Below are 18,996 nucleotides of genomic sequence, written 5' to 3'. Positions count from 1 at the left end.
TACTGCTAAGCCACAATCCCAGCCCCTGCGTCACTTTCTTTAGGGGTCGAGTATCTTATTCAGCAGTTGGTATTAAATTTTTGTTGCTGTTTTAGAAGCAATATTTTGACATGCCTCAGAGTACTACATTTCAGAAGATACCCTAAAATCTGTGTTTTATTTCCCCCATCATCTTCCACTTACTTATATGTAATATCAGGTTTTCTGCAGTACCTGCTTTGGTTTTCCAGGTATAATTCACCAGATATAATATGGTAATTTTGAATGATGCCCCCAAAATGCATAATTGAAGCTTCACTGAATCAAGGTGCTCAATGGCATCATAGACTAGCTTAAGGTAGAAAATTGAATTAAAATAATCAGAGGCATTTTTACTACTATTAGGAAAAACACATTGTTTGCAGTATGCGAGTTCCTTAGTTAAAAAACAAATTATTTGCTTGGATTCTTTGGAAGTGACATGACCAGACTTATAAGGGGCCTCAAAATAGTTTTTCCCTATATCCTTTGAGAACATACAAGGTTGACAGGACTAGAAGAGCAATCACAGAGAGTAAACACTATCTACCCTACTGCCCCAAACACAGAAGGCATGTCTACCACAAAAATTGCCCCACTTTTGAGGCCTACAGAAAAAGTGAGATCCCCAACCTTTGACACAATACAGGAAGTGTCAATATATACTATTCACCAACAAAAAACTAACAGGAAAACTATATAATGAAGCCAATTTAGACTCAATTCACAACTTGATATTGCAGGACACATTAGCAAGAAAAGAATGTTGCTTACAAAAGGCCTTCACAAAAAAGTGAAAGAGAAATTCAACACAGCACATATAAAAAAATCAACACAAGAATGCAAGAAATATGAAAAGCAAAGTAATGTGACACCTCCTGTGGTTCATAATTCCCAGAAACTCCCTCCAAAGATAATAAAGTGAATGAAATACAATGAAAATATTCAAAATAATGATTATAAATTATTAAAAAAAGACAAATTCCAATAGAACACAAACAGACAACTGAGTGAATGAAGGAAGACTGTACAGGATATGAATGAGGAATTCAATAAAGAGATAGATATATTGAATAAGAATCAAAGAGAAATCTTGGCGGGGGGAAAGAACATTTAAAAACTCAGTTAAACATCTCACCAATAGGGCTCACAGGTAGAGCGCTCACCTAGCATGCACGAGGCACTGGGTTTGATACTCAGCACTGTATAAAGTAAAATAAAGACATTGTGTCCACCTGTAACTAAAAAATAAGTATTTTTTTAAAGTCTCACCAATAGATTTTAAAAAATAGAAGACAAAATTTCAAGACTGGAAAATTCATAGCAATAAAAGAAAAAATAAGCAGCTCTTATAGAATATACAAGAACACTTGGACAACAATAAGAGACTAATTTAAGAATTGTAGGTCTGGAGGAAGGATAAGAGGTATAGGTCAATGACATAAGATATTCTGTAAATATAAAATTCCCTAAACCTCAGGAAGAAGATGGACATTCATAGACTAGAGGCATATATAACCCCAAATAGACAGGATTAAAAAAGAACCTCTCTTTATATCATGTAACATTTGTTTTATAAAGTTAAAGTGTCAAAATTCAAGGACAAAGAATAAAAGTTGCAAAAGACACATAATAGATCAATTATAAAGTCAAATCAGAATAACAGAGATATCTAAACAAAACTCCAAGGGTCAGGAGGGCTTAGACTGTATTTTAAGTCCTGAAAGAAAACAACTGCCAATCAAGGTCACTATATTCAGAAAAGCTATACTTCAGAATTAGAGAATAAATACTTTCTATGATAAACGGGAACAAAATGAATTCATGACCACTAAATTATCATTGCAGAAGAAAATAAAAGAAATCCTACACACAACCAAGAGGGCATGGAAAAGAAGAAATCTCATTAGAATTGTCCATAGACAAATAGGAATTAGAAGTAAATCAAGGCTTAAAAATGAAAAACAACAACAAGAAGAAGTTAATATATACCTATGCATATTTATGCATATTTATACATATTTATAATGAAGGAGAATTATTAATTATTCAATTAAAATATACAGGCTGCCCAATTGTATTAAAAAATAAATTTTATATTGTCTTCAAGCAACACTCCTCACAGGTGAAGACATTCACAGACTGAAAGTGAAAGGATGAAAAATGATATTTGATGCAAACACAATCCAAAATCAAGCAGGCACAACCCCTAATACATGTCAAAGCACACTCTAAACCAAAACTAGTCCAAGGAGACAAAAAAGGTTGTTACACAGAGGTGAAGGGAAGAATTTAATAAGAAAATACTAGGATTATAAATAATAATGGCACTAATAATGGTGCATCTCATTTTATAAAACAAATGTTACATGATATAAACTTAAACTCAATTGTGCTGATAAAGTTCTTTATAATAAAATTGGGGGGCTTCAATATACCTAACTCACTGACAGATCACTCAAACAAAAAATCAACAAAAATACATCGGTTTTACACTTTATTATAGATAAACTGAGCTTTAAAAAAAATTTAGTTGTAGATGGACACAATATCTTCATTTTCATTTATTTATTTATTTATTTATTTATTTTTATGTGGTGCTGGGGATCAAACCTAGGGTCTCACGTGTGCAAAGGCAACGCTCTACCATTGAGCTACAGCCCCAGCCCCAGATAAATTGAACTTAACAGAAATCTACCAAATATTTATCCAACAACAATCAAATACACTTTCTTTTAGACATCTCAAGGAACTTTCTCAAAAATAGATGATATTTTAGACCATACATTCACAATGGAATGAAATTAGAAACCAATACAAACTGTTCAAATACATGAAAATTGTACAGTACACCTTTTAATAATGAGTGATTCCTTGGAAAAATTAAGGATTAAATTTAAAAATTCTTAGAATTAAATGAAAATTGAGACAAAATATACTAGAATCTCTGTGATACAATGAAAGAAATGCTAAGAAGGAAGAATATAGCTATGAGTGTCTACATAAAAAAAAAGAAACAGATTTCTCAAATGGTAAACCTAATGACTCATCTCAAATCCCTTAAAAAAAAAAAAAAAAAAAAAAAAAAAAAAAGAACAACCTCTCTCTAAAAACAGGAGAAAGAAAGAAATAATAAACAGTAGAACTGAAATTAATGAACTAGAGAGTAAAGAATAATACAAACGATCAATGAAAAAAGTTGTTGAGATTGATAAACTCTTCACAAAACTAATCAAAAAAAAAAAAGGCAAAGAAATTCCAAATTAATAAAATTGAAGAATAAAATAAGGATGTTTCAGCAGACACAACTGAAATGCAAAGGATCACCAGGGATTGTTTTGAAAACTTATATTTCAATAAATTGGAAAATTTAGAAGAAATGGATCTATATGGAGACTCACCCAAACCTAGAAGATTTAGAAAACCTAAACAGACTAATATCAAATGATTGAAGCAATAATAAAAATCTTTCCAGTAAAGAAAAGTTCAAGATCAGATTGATTCATAATTAATTTTACTGTATATTTGAAGACTAGCTAATGCCAATACTCCTAAAATTATCCCATAAAATTGTAAGGAAATAATCATTCTAAACTCATTCTATGAAGCCTGTATCACTCTGATACTAAAACTGGATAAGTGTTGAGGGCCACCAGATGATACATGGCATTTTGCCAGAAGGGAGTGGTTGAGAGGTGACACCAGGGAGCCATTGAGATGATGATGGTTAAGTTAAGCTGTGTATTCAGTTGTATATAGACTTTTGCTGTCTGACAATAGGGTGGCTCTTGCTGCCTGGAGCGCCCACTACTTTGGAGTTCCTGTTGAGTTCTGGCGGGGGTTCAGGAGAGAGTGTTTCTGGGGGAGCATGTGTGGAGTGCTGGTGAGAGTTCAGGAATAAAGAGTTGCTGTTTGAACCTACAAGTGCTTCCTGGTGGCTCAGTTATTTGTGCCCAGCCAGACTGCGGCAGATAAGGACAGACAGTACAAGGAAAGAAAACTACAGAACAATATCTTTGATAAACGAAGATGAAAAAATCCTTAATAAACTATTAGAAAATCAATTCAAGAACACATTTAAAAAATTATGTACATAATTAAGTTGATTAGTTTTCAAGGATGCAAACATTATTTAACTAGGTGTAAATCAATAAATTTAATATACCACATAAATAGAATCAAGGACAAAGCTGCATAATCATCTCAATACATGCAGAAAAATCTAAGAAAATTCAACATCCCTTCATATAAAAAACCTGAAGAAACTTAGAATAGAAGGACCTACCTCAACATAATAAAGGCTACATATGACAAACCCAAAGTCAATATCATAGTGAATTGGAAAAGTTGAAAGAATTTCCTCAAAAATTAGGAGCAAGGCAAGGATGTCCACTCTTACTACTCATATTAAATATACAGCTTGAAACTTTATCCAGAACAATGAATCAAGAAAAGGAAATAAGAGATTACAAATAAGATAAGAATATATCAAATTATCCCTATTTGAAGATATAGTTAGAAGACCCTCAAATTTCTAGCAGAACACTTCTAAACTGATAAATTCAGAAAAGCAAGAAGATTCAAAATAAACATAAAAATAACTAGCTTTTCTATATATCACTAATGAATCAGTTAAAAAAGAAATTAGGAAATTAATTATATTCACAATAGCTTAAAATAATTAAGTTTTACCATAAAGGTGAAAGTCCTCTACAATGGAAATTATAGAAAAATTAATATGACATTGGAAAATGGAAAGAACTTTCTCTTCATGGATAGGAAGAATTAAAATAGTTAAAATGACCATTTTCAAATTAAATGTAAACCCATCAAATACCAATGAAAATCTTCATAAAAATGGAAGAAGACAATCCTAAAATTCACATGAAAGAAAGAAAGACTCAGGACAGTCAAAATAATCCAGAGGAATGCTAACAGCATCACAGTACACAATCTCAAATTATATTACAGAGTTATAGCAACAAAACAGCATAGTAAGTACTATGCGTGAAAACAGACACGTAAAACAATGTAACAGAATAGAAGACTCAAAAACAAACTCATTCTCTGATTCTTGACAAAGATGCCACAAATACATTTTGGGGAAGAGGCAGCTTCTTTAACAACTGTTGCTGAGAAAATTAGTTATGTTTTTGTAGAATAAAACTATATCTCTTATCTCTCACTCTACAGAAAAATAAACTCAAAAACCTACCTATGTATATTACCCAAAACTGTTAACTGTTGCATCTGTTAGAAGAAAAAAAAATAGGGGAAACTCTTAACATATAGGCAGAGGTAAATATTTTCTGAATAGGAACCCTACATCTTGAGAAACATGAGCAATAATTAATGAATGGCATAGCATAGAATTTTAAATCTCCACAACGAAGGAAACCAAAGAGTCAAAAGCCAAAGTACAGATGGGAGAAAATCTATGCCAAATACTCTTTTAATATAGAATCAATATCCAGAATATATAAAAAGAACTAAAAAAATCACTATAAAAACGAGTAACCCAATCAATAAAAAATGGACAAATAAACTCAATTGAAACTTCTCAAAGGAAATACAAATGACCAATAGTTATGTGAAAAAATATTCAACTCTTTACCCTCACACTTAATTTCCATGTTACTACAGTTGGAATGGCAATCATCAAGAATGTAAATAATAATATTAGCAAGGATAGAGAAAATAACTTTTGCTCTGTTGTTGGGAATGTACAATCATGTATAAATCAACATGCAGTTACCTTAAAAACCTAAAAATAGAAATCATATGATCCAGCTGTACCACTTCTTAGAATTTATCAAAACAAAACATAAGACCATGATACTTTAGACATATATGCATACCCAGGTTATTTGAAGCACAACTCACAATATCTAAGTTGTAGAATCAGATTTACTCTCTATGAGCATATGAATGAATAAAATGTGGTATATATACACTGAAAGGAAAGTGACCACAACACTCGGAGCAACCAAAAGATCTTTATTGCAGCAGTGCAACAAAGAGAAAGGAAAGAAGGAAAGAGAGAGAGAGAAAAGAGAAGAGATGAACAGGGAGAGAGCAAGAGAGAGAGACAGCGCGCGTAAGAAAGATAAAGAGCAAGAGAGAGAGCAAGAGAGAAAGAGCAAGAGAGAGAGGGAGAGAGCAAGAGTGAAAGAGCAAGAGAGAGGAGGCCTGGCAGGAGGGAGTTTTTATAGCCCAAATCTAATGGGGCCTCTGGGTCTGCAAGCTGCCTTGTTGGCCCAAGGTGGGTTAAGTGTTCAGCCTGAAGCAGGGTTGAATGTTCAGACTTGAGGCAAACAGGTGATAAAGGACCAGATAGAGGCGGGTTTGAGTGTGTGGGCTATCTTGCAGCCAACATCTGTTCAGCCTGCCCTGCAGACAACACAGTTCAGCCTGCTCTGCACCCAACATTCCTCCCTTTTTGTTTTTCTAAGTGACACAGGGGACGGCGTAAAGTCCTCTGGCTTCTTCCTGCTTAATGGTGGGCGGCATTAGACTTAGAAGGGGAAGTGGAGGAATGTTCGGGGGACAGGTCTGAGAACACCAGGGCAGCCAGAAATAACACTCAGTGGCTACAGACAACTACTGTGGTAGGGGTAAAGTCCATAAAAGTTCCTTGAAGCCACAAGTCCTCGATGGCATCAAACCAGTCCTAGATGGAGGAGATTCTTGGTATCAGCCACTGGTCCTGTAGCAGGGACTCTAGGAAGTATTGGAGGTGGCTTGGTTGAATCCAGTAATGTTAAGGGTGACAGCCTGATTGCAGCCAGTGGAAGGGCAATCACCTTGACCCATAAACTGAGAGTGGGTGGTGTCATCCTGGTGTCATGTCGCTTGGATGCAGAAGCAGCATCTGTGGTTTGACATAAAAACTTGAGAGAGAATAATGATTAGTAAAAGAAGAAGAGGGTTGGAGAGAAATTTTGAGTTTGGTGGGCATGGTGGAAGTCCACATTTGGAACAAGTGCCTTTTTAAGGTGGGAGACATGGTGGTACCAGGGGGAGTTTAGGTTTGATGCTTCCTTGTGGGGATACTGTAGAGCAGACAGAATAAGCAGAGTGGACATGCTGGAGAGTAGTTCTCACTCCTAGGAAGTGAAAGAGGGGTTGTGAAAATTGGAAAAAGGGTTAGAGAGGGTTTTAGATGGGCACAGAGTCTCTGGAGCCAGAGGAGTTGGTCATGAGTCGTAGGTGTCCATCTTGGGCATCAGAGCTGGTAGTCTTAAAGAAGTAGTTGATTGACCAGCTTGTTGGTGAATTTGTGTATCTGATCTTGCATGAGCTTCTGTAGGCAATTTAATAGACATGGTCCTATTAGGAGAAACATAGAGAGGACTAATAGGGGTCCTGTGAGGGGGAGGAGCCAAGGCCATACTTGACTGAACATTCCCCATGGAGCCTGTTGGCTTAGTTGCTGTCTCCTCTTTTCTAGCTGTTCTTGTCCTTTATTACTCCTAGGAATGACTGGTTTTGGTTAACTGTTTTTGGTAGGTGTTTAAGATCAAGTTGGTCAAAATTGACTTTGTTTCTATCTATTGTTAAGAGTCAGCTGAGTTCCCATAGGGGTCGCTCTTGGGGGAGCCTGAGAGCAGCTTCTTAGTTCTGCTAGTGCCATTTGAGCTAGGATGGGTCCAGGTCTTGCTTGACCATGTGGCTTCCCTTGGAAGCATCAGGGATGTCTCCTGTCTCCAATGACCCTCCTATTCACAGCAAATGCACTGATTGGCTTTTCATTCTCCAGTGGTCTCATTAATCTCCCTGATCAGGAGGTTATGTGGTCCAGAGTTGCAAAGCTCTTTAGAGAAGTTACCTGTTCCTTGGATTCAGACTGACTCAGAGGGCCAGAGCCAAATATTGGTTTCCTTGGCCATTTTAGTTTAACTTTAAGTCTTGATCATAAACATCCAGCAAAGTCAGTTTCACCCTAAATTAAGAGTGTTGGGCTTTAGCTGAAGTCTGGCCTACTTTGGAGTCATTCTGACATGTATTAAGATGGGAAGCACAGCCTTATCCCAGGTAAGGCTAAGATTTATAAATCTTAGGTAAAGTGTTGTAGTATTGAAGCTGATCTTTTTTTTAATATTATTTTATAAAATTTACATATATTATTGCTTGATGTCACATGAATACTAGGTAATACAGTATATTACATTTAAATTATACCCAGTGTATAGAACTTTATATTAATCTTATTGATAACAGGTCCAGTTATAAAACATTAAATGATATAAATAAATCTCCGATATGTTATTTTTATAAGCCTAAAATAACCATGCAACCTTTTGGAGAACACCAGCTTGATATACTTTTTTAAAGCTTCTATCTTAATGACATATACCTGGAAAATATGAACACATTTAATATACAAAGAAGAGTAATAGTACCACAATTATTATTGATGTTTTTATATTAATCAAGTTTAGCTTTTAAAGAAATAACATATTACAATATTGCAAAATAACAGTTGTTGTTTAACCATAGTTTTATATACAGACCTTCTTTAGCACTTACTTAAACCTTCTTATTTACTTAACAGACTCTCTTATCCAGAAAACACATTTTCCTTCTATTAAATCCATACCTAGAACCTTCTAATTTCTCTTTCCTATTTGTTAACTCTTTTTTTTTACATTTTTAAATAATCCTTGTAAATTTCTGAATTTAGGCAAATTATTCCATTTTAATAAGAGATATTTTGTTATTTGCAGCACACAATTAATCACATCTGTTGACCATTTCATGAAAACATGAACAATGTTTAAGTATATACAATTATACTGTTGTAGGAACAGACAAGGCAAGGCACCTAAGATAGCACTGAAGATAGGGAAATAGTTTTATTTGGTTGCAACCGGATTCAGAGGTCACATCTTCTGTTGTAATCAATTAATCGCCTGAACCCCAAGTTTAGGTTGTTTCAGAATTTTGTACCCAACATGTAAGGGAAGGGGCTCAGAAGTTCACAGTCTGCAGAAGTTCACAAAAAGCAGTTTTTTTTTTTCCTCTGTTCTGGGCAAGTTAACCCTTCAAGGACACTTGGGAGGGGAGAGCTTTTTCTTTTTTCCCTTTCTCTCCTCTTCCCCCCACCCTCCCCACCCCTGCCAGCTGTTATCATGGAGCCCAGTTGGTAACCTCCTTATCTTAGACATGTAGCCTTCTCTGTGAAGCCCCAGCTCAAAGCCAGTGGCCTTGTTTTACATATTTTGTGAAAAACTAGTAAGGGGATGTCTAGCTTTTTGAGTGCTGATTTTTCCAGCCAGTGACCAAGTAAAACAAGGCAACGGGAAAATAGGAAGTTTATCTACATTAAACTTTTTGTAGAGATTTTTTTTTGCTGAAAGTCATAAAATCAGCCATGGTGAAGATTTCTGGAGAAGGTCAGTTAAGCCTTTTCTGTGGGCCTGGTAGGGAGGGGAAGATGGGAAGGCGGGGCTGAGAGCAGCTGTGGATCTGAGAATGAGGAAGGAGTGATGTAAAAGAACAGGATTTTCCCTAGCAAGGAAAACTTGAGCAGCAGAACAGGTAGAGCAGAGGGGAGGATGGGAGTGAGTATCCCAAAAAAGCCTGTAAGGGACAATTCTTAGTAACCTGTTTTCAGTGATGACAAAGCAACTTTAAAGGCCATTTTCACCAGATCTCTGATAGGGGTCCAAGGGCTCTCCTCAGCTTGTTTGAGCTTTGGGTTAGTTGGTAAGAGGACCTGGTGGCACCTGGTGTGGGCGCTGACAGAAGAAGAGAGGAGTGAGTGGGTGAAGGGATTCCTTCAGTACCTGCTACCTCAGGAAAGAGGCAATGGTTTGAGGAAAGGCGGTTGTTTAGGTTTTTGATCTAGTAAGTGGAGAGGAGAAGTCAGGTTGTTCAGGTGGGGGAGACAGTGGAGGGGCTGGGGCAGAAGGTTGAGGGTGAGGACCTATTTGAGCTGGGCGATAGGGTGGAAATTCATCAGTAGGGTCAAAAGTAGTGGATGAGTCCGGAGGAGGAGGAATTGGGGATCAGTGGTTGTGGGTGTTGGTTTGCAAGCTAGAAGAATTTGCAGAGGTCTGCAAGAGGTGCAGAGAGCACAAGCAAGAAGAAAGCTTTGATATAGCAGCTTTTTACCCATTTTTTCGAATGCTCACAGTAATTGTAGAGATCCCTTAGAATGGAGGGATCCAGGGACCCAAAAGGGGGGCCATCTGCTTTGGTTGTCTAAGGGATAAGTGGGCCAGGCCTGGGTGCTATATTTGATCAATTTTGGGGGTTTGATGTCTGGTGTCAAGGAGAGGGTTTTGAGGTTATCCAAGAGGCATTGTAGGGGAGAGTCGACCGGCAGAGAGGACACATTACCCATGTCGCAAAGTAGTATAAGGAGGAGGGAAGGGGATGCAAACTTGGTATAGAGGAGAAGGAAGGGGATGCAACCATAGTATAAGAGAGAAGGAGGAAACTGATTTATTGGCAAAAGGGGCGTCCCCACTAGAGCCAAAAATCAGGAGTGCCTTAGTGGCAGGTTCGAGCTGCAGAGATTGGTCGTCACCGAATCCTGACAGTCGAAGCTCTCGTCCTGGACGGAGCTGGAGCCGTGGGAGACCTTGGCCAAGGCTTTTCTTTTCGGGACCCCTCCTGGAGAGGCCGGAGACTTGCAGGGCCGGAAAGAGGGGAAAGAGAGAGACAGGGGAAGAGGGAGGAAGGGGAGGGTAAGTGTCTGAGGACTAGGATTTTAGGAGAGCCACCAAGATGGTGAAGGTCTGGGTGGGGTGTGATGTTCAGTTCTCTGTTATGTGTCCCTGGAGGTTACACAGTCCTTCCAGGGAGACCTACAAAGCCTATGCTGGTAACTAACAGCTGGGAAGGGAAGGGAATAATTTTGAACCCAGGAGTCTATTCTGCCCTAGGAAGGAGTCCCTGAGGGCCACCGTAGCCTTGAAGGCTGTGGTGGGGTGTTTTCCTCCCCGCAGGTGGGCAAACAGGTTTGCCGGACAATCAATGGCCAAATCCTCCTGACACCACCATTGGGTTTAGGACTCCAGGAAGGGGAAACTCACCAATCGAAGGCTGGTGGTGGATGGAGTTCTGGCAGTCTAGAAAATGGGTTCAGGCCTGGGTTCAGGCCATCCAGTGAGTGGCACTTCCGAAGGAAGAGGGACCCAAAAGTGGGTTTTAACCCTCTCCCGGGTTTCGGCACCAATGAAAGGAAAGTGACCACAACACTCGGAGCAACCAAAAGATCTTTATTGCAGCAGTGCAACAAAGAGAAAGGAAAGAAGGAAAGAGAGAGAGAGAAAAGAGAAGAGATGAACAGGGAGAGAGCAAGAGAGAGAGACAGTGCGCGTAAGAAAGATAAAGAGCAAGAGAGAGAGCAAGAGAGAAGGAGCAAGAGAGAGAGGGAGAGAGCAAGAGTGAAAGAGCAAGAGAGAGGAGGCCTGGCAGGAGGGAGTTTTTATAGCCCAAATCTAATGGGGCCTCTGGGTCTGCAAGCTGCCTTGTTGGCCCAAGGGGGGTTGAGTGTTCAGCCTTGAGCAGGGTTGAATGTTCAGACTTGAGGCAAACAGGTGATAAAGGACCAGATAGAGGGGGGTTTGAGTGCGTGGGCTATCTTGCAGCCAACATCTGTTCAGCCTGCCCTGCAGACAACACAGTTCAGCCTGCTCTGCACCCAACAATATGCATATTCTCTTTAGCAAGTCACTGCAAATAAACATTATCATATTTCTGGCAATGTTAGAATGTCCTTCCTCAAATGAAGTTTGTTCCCTTTTCATTCTAAATGCACTGTGTCCATGAACTGACTCAGGTCTATAAGTTGGTAAAATATCTGCACCCTCCATTATAATAATTCCAATTACATACATTTCCCCATGCATGAAAGTTTTTATTTTGTGCTTTGTTTTAAATTTGTTATATTTATTTTTTAAAAATCTTTTAATTTATTTTAATTAGTTATACATGACAGTAGAAAGCATTTATGCATTTTGATATATCATACATAGATTGTGTATAATTTCTCATTTTTCTGATTATACATGTTGTACAATCACATTGGTCATGCAATCATATATATATATATATATATATATATATATATATATATATATATAATCATATATATATTATTACAAATATGTGTATATATGTATATATATACATATATATGTATATATATACATATATATATATATATATATATATATATATATTATTACATAAAATAATAATGTCTGTTTCATTCTACTATCCTTCCTATCCCCAGATCCCCTCCCCTCCTTTCCCTTCACTCCCTCTATCTAATCTAAAGTAACTCTATTCTTTCCTATTGCCCATCCCCCTTATTTTGACTTAGCATCCACATATTAGAGAAAAAAAATGGCCTTTGGTTTTGGGGGGATTGGCTTACTTTGCTTAGCATGATATTCTTCAACTCCATCCATTAACTGGCAAATTTCATTCTTTTTTAAACCTGAGTCATATTCCATTGGGGGGAATATATATATATATATGATATATATATATATATATATATATATATATATATAATGTGATATATATATATATATATATATATATATATATATCACATTTTCTTTGTCCATTCATAAGAAAATTGAAATACAGAATGCTACATAAAACAACAGATATCACAGAGGTAAGTGGCAGAAATGGATTTCAAACTCAGACAGTGTATTTTCAGAGAATGTACCCTGAATCACTGTGATACACCATCCCTAGTTCATTATTTTCTCAGTATAAAGCTGATTATTCTTCTATTCTCTCTCTAGTTGTAACAAGAAAATTAACAAAAAATTTTTAAAGATCTAGAATCACTTTTACTATGCTTTTCTTCCTTAATTCTTTTTATTTCTTTCTTGACCTAGGTATGTACTATTTCTTATATTCACTAAATTAGTAATTGTATATCTTCTAAGAAAGCTTTTCATCTCACTTTCTTTCATTAAAAGCAAACATTTTTAGCAAATAACAAGGATGTATACCATGCATTTACACATATCAACTATTTTTCTAAATATAAATTTATTTATTATGAGTTCTAGTGATTGAAGAATATTTTTTAATTTATTTCAAGAATAGGAGGTATAGAATTTTTGTATTTTAAAAACTCCAAGAGATTAATACTAATTTTAAATGTCAAAAATATTTCCAAACACATTGTTTTCTATTATTAAAACTACTGTCTCACCATCACAGTTGTTTTGGGATTACATATATATACAGAACAAAAACTTAAACACAAGATAAAGAAGATGAAAGATAATGAACAGAGATAATTAAAAGAGCAAAGATATTACCTAGCACCATGTAAAAGGGAAATTCCAAATTAGAAATTAATAGTGAATATATACAGGAGGTTTGTTATGATCAAACAATATGTGTTATTCCCTCTATCTCTTTTCTCTTTCTGGGGCTGAAGATTCAACCCAGGGTCTCACACATGCTAGACAATCTTTACTGCTGAACCATACCTCTTCCCTGTGTTACTAAGGATAAAATGGTCGTTTAGCTGGTGCTCCAGTGTGAACACTGGAATGTGTCCATTGCTTGCATAACTAGGCTACCCAAGTAGTTTGCAGTGAATGGAAATAGGAAGACAATTCTTATTATTAGTTGCAATATTGCAAGCTTTTGTGTTCTGCTCCAAGCAGATAACTATGGACACATGTCTGACTTCCCCTTTGTGAAATTAAACCTCTTAATGGGGATTCATAGAAAACGTTCTGAAATTCTATTAGTTGAAACTATTATACCAAGTAATTGAAAGAACAGATCATTCAATTCATATATTATGGTATAATTACTGTTTCTTAACAAAATCCAAAGCATTAAAGAATCTGATTTAATTCACAGTGATGGCATCAGTGACGGGAAATCCTGGGATTATCATACCTTTTCAGTCTTAGTGGCTTGGAGGTCAGTATTTCTAGTAGAATTCAGCACTTTCCCATCACAAATGCTAAATTTTATTAATTTCACAAGTTGTTTTAAACTTCAGCAGAGATATCAAATCAGGTAACACTTTTCTGATAAACTTATTGAACAGAGATTTAGTTTTGTAGTTAGAATTGAGGTTTAAAAATGATCTGTTACTCTGTTGAACATTGGAAAACCTGTGGAAATATACCAGAAAAGTTTTGTCACATTCTTAACCTTCCACATTTCTAAAAAAAACTTAATCCATATCAAAGAATATTACTTTTAAATATCATTCTGTCTTGGATTTCTTCCAAAGAAAGATGACTATCCTGGTGTTTGACATTTTTCTAATTGAAAGCAACTGATACATCTGCAGACCTTTTTTTAAATTTTACTTTTAATATATAGTCTAAAAAATAAAGTTTTTCTTGAAGCTATCTCATAACATCCTCTCATCAGCCAGATAGTTCTAATTTTGTTGACAGAAGTAAGTTAATTTATTAACAACAGTTCTAAATGGACTAATATGACAAATATTTAGTAATAAAAAGTTATTAACAATTAAACTGCTTTGGTATAAATACATAAATAACCAAACATTTGATGGATGCTTTTCAGAATATTCCAGAATGTAATCCAGAGTACATGAAATTGAACAAAAAATTCTCAAAGCCTGAGTCTAGTCAATATTGTAATTAGTATACAAGTCTGCAATAAGTAAAAGGAGGTTCAATTATTGTGGTGAATTGTATTTTTACATATATATAAATTTCTTTTCCTGAACTCATTTCAACTATTACAGGATAATGAGGATTTAGTACACTTCAGTGTCACAAATATGCTCTTTCTCAACCCTGTGACAATTGACTCAAGTCTAAATTAAACTCTTCTAAGCTGCCAATCTTGTTGAACTCCATTTTCACTGAGCACTATTAATTCAATTATTAACACTCTACTTCTTTTGACTGATTGCACCTTGGAGTTTCTAGAGAAGTAATGGAACTGAAACCTATATTCTTTTCTCCCTTTTGTAATTACAGACTGCAATGATTATGGCATAGCTATGCCCAATTTCCTATTTCAGATGATCAAGAGGACCTCATTTAAAAACAGAGATAGTAGGATCCCTTCTGAGTAAGGTTTAGTATGTATAAATGTTTCCCTTTTGAGTTTTAGTTTAGGAAGATTTGCAATTATTAACTCATAAAATATAATTTAAATTTTTCTTGGATATATACTATGTCATTTTCTGGCATATGTATTTAATTTTATTATAGATTAATCTTGATGTCTTTTAGTACTGTTACATGAATAGCAGTATTTAACTAATTTTTTTTATTCAGAATAATTAACTGATTTAACAGTCTGTGCTAGCCTTTTCAATAGCAAATAATTGTGTTGGCTCTTTGGAAGATATTCTTAGAAATCCAGATATATGGGTAAATTTTCCAATCAATAAAAATCTTAGTAATATTCCTTTTATCTCATTCATTTTAAGGTTTTTTGTATTTAAAAAAATTATTACAGGCATGCAATCTAACTGTAAATTTAATGTACATTTAAATGCAATTAAAATTTATTATGGTACTTGAAAAAGATTAGACAAGGCTACATCAGTAATTACATTGTGCTATTTAGGGAATAATCATGAGAAAAAAAATCTATACATATTAAGAACAAATGCAATATTTTTTCAAACATTTTTATTGGCAGTTAGTGAAATTTATGAGCGCAGAATTTATGGGTATGGGATGGCCAACTGCATTCATTTGAGTGGCTTAATATGCTTAGTTTCTTAGATGGATTTTAAAATCTCTTCACTAGGGTTTTAGAAAATATTAATCTGCTCTCTATTCTTGGTTCCAACCACAACTCAGTTCTGTAGAAGCTGCTGAAATATCAAATTAATTTTCTTGAATAAATAACATGAAGTGACTTTATTTAAATAAAAGATTCCAATGAGACTTCAATGTTAAAATTTTAATATGATAATAAATGATAAATTTTAAATAAACTTTTATTGTACTATTAATATGTATTCACATAAAATTTGCAAAATTAATGCAGAGTTCCTATATATCCCTTGCCCTCATTTCTCTAGTATTGACATTGTGCATTATGGTGTATTTGTTCCAAACTATTATATAATATTGATAACATGGTTCTTAACTAAGTTCAGACATATTTATATTTCCACTGTTTTTGCATAATGCCTTTTTGGTGCTTTAGATTCCCATACAGGATGCATTGCATGTAACTATTATGAACCCTAGGCTTCCCTACCCTTTGACAGTTTCTCAGAATTCCTTGCTTTTAATAATTTTGAAAGTTTGAGTATTGACTGTTCTGCAGAACACCTCCTAATTTGCATTTCTCTCATGTTTTTCTCATAATAAGACTATATTTATCAAAAAAGAAAAGCACCATTCTCAATGAGGTTTTATGCACATGTGTTAACATGTGTTAGTCACTAGTAATGTTAACCTTGATTCTCTGACTGAGATATGGTTCCTCATTTTTTTTTAAATTGTAAATTAACTTTTCCCTCTCCTTTCTATAATGTACTCTTTGACAGGAAGTCACTATGGGTAGCTCACATTTAAAAAGTACTCCATTTCCTTGAGAGTATCTACATAACTTATTTAGATTTCTTTGTGGAATATTTATTTCCATTATTTTTGTATTTATTCAATTATTTATATACTTGAAAAAACTTTTGTGTTATAATTAAATTCCATTATTATTTTTGTTTCTCACATGCTTCCAGCTTTGGCCACTGGAAATTCTTTTACTTGGCTCCTATAACCCCATGCCCTTTGTTTTATTAGCTCTTATTTTTGGCAGTACTTCAGTTTTATCTTTTATAGTCCATGTCCCAAACCTAGAATCAACCATTTCTCCAAGAATACCTCATTGATTTTACTGAAGAACAGTATCAATATCAGTATCAGTATCCAGACACTGGATTTGCTCATTGATGCTAGTATAAACTGATATCGAGAGAAAACCATAATTGATTGATGATTTAGAACATCATAAATAAGCTAGCCAATTCATCTCTGATGAATCCCACATTGTGGGACAGTATTCTATGGTTTATCTCTCTGCTGCTACCTATGTATGAGGCCATAAGCATGTCAGTGTGCTATTTGGACTCAAATTCTTTTAAAATAATGATTAAGAGTAATGGTCAGGGGTTGTTCAGGAAGAAAGAGAGCCTAATTTGCAGATTTGCTGGTCTATAAGTGTTTTATTTTCCAGTTATGTAAATACTCCCAGCATGGCTGATTCCAAACTACCAATCAATAGCTTGAAAAAACTCCTGAAATTTTATTTTTTTTAATTTTTAAATTTTTTATTGATTTAAAAAATGATAGCGGATTGCACTACAATTCTTATTACACACATACAGCACAATTTTCCATATCTCTGGTTGTATGTAAAGTATGTTGACATCAATTCGTGCCTTCATACATGTACTTTGGATAATGATGTCTATCACATTCCACCATTGTCGCTAATCCCCTGCCCTCTCCCTTTCCCTCCCACCCCTCTGCCTGATCTAGAGTGCATCTATTCCTCCCATGTTCCCCCTCCCTACCCCACTATGAGTCAGACTCCTTATATCAGAGAAAACATTAAGCATTTGTTTTTTAGGGATTGGCTAAATTCACTTAGCATTATCTTCTCCAATGTCATCCATTTACCAGCAAATGCCATGATTTTATTCTCTTTTATTGATGAGTAAAATTCCATTGTGTATATATGCCACTTTTTGTTACTCATTCATTTATGAAAGGGCATCTAGGTTGGTTCCACAGTTTAGCTATTGTGAATTGTACTGGTATAAACATTGTGTGGCTGTGTCCCTGTAGTATGCTGATTTTAAGTCCTTTGGGTATAGACTGAGAAGAGTGATAACTGGGTCAAATGGTGGTTCCATTCCCAGATTTCCAAGGAATCTCCATACTGCTTTCCAAGTTGGCTGCACCAATTTGCATTCCCACAGCAATGTATAAGTGTACCTTTTACCCCACATCCTCACCAACATTTATTGTTCTTTGTCTTCATAATAGCTGCCATTCTGACTGGAGTGACATGATATCTTAGAGTAGTTTTGATTTGCATTTCTCTAATTGTGAGAGATGATGAACACATTTTCATATATTTGTTGATTGATTGTATATCCTCTTCTGAGAAGTGTCTGTTCAAGATCTTGTTGATTGGGTTATTTGTTTTTTAAGTGCTTATCTTTTGAGTTCTTTATATACCCTAGAGATTATCTGATGTGTGAGGGGTAAAAATTTGCTCACAAGATATAGGCTCTCCATTCACCGCACAGATTGTTTTTAATGCTGTGAAGAAACTTTTTAGTTTGATTCCATCCCACTTATTGACTCTTGGTTTTAATTTTTGCACTATAGGTGGTCTTATTAAGGAAGTTGGGGCCTAATCCCACATGATGAAGATTAGGGCCTACTTTTACTTCTATTAGATGCAGAGTCTCTGGTTTAATTCCTAGGTCCTTGATCCATTTGAGTTGAGTTTTGTGCATGGTGAGAGATAGGGGTTTAATTTTATTTTGTTGCATATGGATTTTCCCAGCACCAATTTTTGAAGAGACTATCTTTTCTCCAATGCATGTTTTTGTACCTTTGTCTAATACAAGATAATTGTAGTTTTGTGGGTTAGTCTCTGTGTCCTCTATTCTGTACCATTGGTCTACCAGACTGTTTGGGTGCCAATCCATGCTGTTTTTGTTACTATTGCTCTGTAGTATAGTTTGAAGTCTGGTATAGTGATGCCGTCTGCTTCACTTTTCCTGCTAAGGATAGCTTTAGCTATTCTGGGTCTCTTATTTTTCCAGATGAATTTTATGATTGCATTGTCTATTTCTACGAGGAATGCCATTGGGATTTTGATCAGAATTGCATTAGGTCTGTATAGTGCTCTTGGAAGTATGGTCATTTTGATAATATTAATTCTGCCTATCCAAGAGCAAGATAAATCTTTCCATTTTCTAAGGTCTTCTTTGATTTCTTTCTTTAGGGTTCT

This window comes from Marmota monax, unplaced genomic scaffold, assembly GCF_021218885.2.
Source record: "Marmota monax isolate L192 unplaced genomic scaffold, Marmota_monax_Labrador192_F-V1.1 WCK01_AAM20220418_F8-fsc00002, whole genome shotgun sequence".
NCBI classification, from domain to species: domain Eukaryota; kingdom Metazoa; phylum Chordata; class Mammalia; order Rodentia; family Sciuridae; genus Marmota; species Marmota monax.
Note: the sequence above shows the minus strand (reverse complement) of the source record.